We start from the raw sequence: 1,420 nt of genomic DNA on the forward strand, positions 1-1,420 counted from the left end.
CTGTAGCCTTGTAGCATAGTTTGAAGTCAAGTAGCATGATGCCTCCAGCTTTGTTCTTTTGGCTTAGGATTGACTTGGCGATGCGGGCTCTTTTTTGGTTCCATATGAACTTTAAAGTAGTTTTATCCGATTCTGTGAAGAAAGTTATTGGTAGCTTGATGGGGATGGCATTGAATCTATAAATTACTTTGGGCAGTATGGCCATTTTCACGATATTGATTCTTCCTACCCATGAGCATGGAATGTTCTTCCATTTGTTTGTATCCTCTTTTATTTCATTGAGCAGTGGTTTGTAGTTCTCCTTGAAGAGGTCCTTCACATCCCTTGTAAGTTGGATTCCTAGGTATTTTATTCTCTTTGAAGCAATTGTGAATGGGAGTTCACTCATGATTTGACTCTCTGTTTGTCTGTTACTGGTGTACAAGAATGCTTGTGATTTTTGTACATTGATTTTGTATCCTGAGACTTTGCTGAAGTTGCTTATCAGCTTCAGGAGATTTCGGGCTGAGACAATGGGGTTTTCTAGATATACAATCATGTCATCTGCAAACAGGGACAATTTGACTTCTTCTTTTCCTAATTGAATATCCTTTATTTCCTTCTCCTGCCTGATTGCCCTGGCCAGAACTTCCAACACTATATTGAATAGGAGTGGTGAGAGAGGGCATCCCTGTCTTGTGCCAGTTTTCAAAGGGAATGCTTCCAGTTTTTGCCCATTCAGTATGATATTGGCTGTGGGTTTGTCATAGATGGCTCTTATTGTTTTGAGATACGTCTTTTCACAAATGCAATTGGAGTGTTCAGTTTACGTTTTTAAAAGTACTTTTAAAAAGTACTTTTCCTTTCAGCTTGAGTCACTCTTCCCAGGCTTTATCCACGTGGCTTAGGTTACCTAGGGCTGTGTCTCATGATGTACAGTCCCTTTACACAATGTTGGAGATAAAACTTGGCCTCATGTCTTGCTTCATATTCCCACAGCCTCTCAGAGTCCTGTGGACAGTGACTAGGGAGACAAACCATGCAAGCAACATATTTTTTAAAAAGTCAGTTTCAATAATGACTTAATTTTAAGTTATAATTTCATGGAACACTTTCATCACTTTCTGTTTCAGAAAGTGAAAGTTTCACAGTATTTTACTCAGTTATTAATTAATCTAAGTAGTGTATCTTCGGGAGGTAAGACAGTTATCCATTTTACAGATGAGGAAATCAAGAAAAGTCATTTAGTTTATGACTTATCCAAGAGCATTCAGTGCATTGAGATTAGAAGTGAAACAACAGACCAAGATTGGAACTCTAAATGTTTTCTTTAACCACCATCCTGTGCTTAGCCCAATAGACCATGCCCATAACCAAATTAAATTTATATATCTACACAACCAAAAAAGAGAATTTTAGACCAATATCCTTGATGAACATT

The 1,420-nt window shown here is 37.7% G+C and overlaps 1 non-coding gene across 1 annotated transcript; it reads left to right on the forward strand.

Moving 5' to 3' along the window:
- Positions 1–844: 844 nt before the first annotated feature.
- Positions 845–1,033, forward strand: LOC116465860 (small nucleolar RNA SNORA73 family). The gene has a single exon (XR_004247278.1). It is a non-coding gene; the product is annotated as a small nucleolar RNA SNORA73 family (small nucleolar RNA).
- Positions 1,034–1,420: the final 387 nt, after the last annotated feature.

This window comes from Hylobates moloch, unplaced genomic scaffold (genome assembly GCF_009828535.3).
Source record: "Hylobates moloch isolate HMO894 unplaced genomic scaffold, HMol_V3 SCAFFOLD_12531, whole genome shotgun sequence".
In the NCBI taxonomy this organism is placed as follows: domain Eukaryota; kingdom Metazoa; phylum Chordata; class Mammalia; order Primates; family Hylobatidae; genus Hylobates; species Hylobates moloch.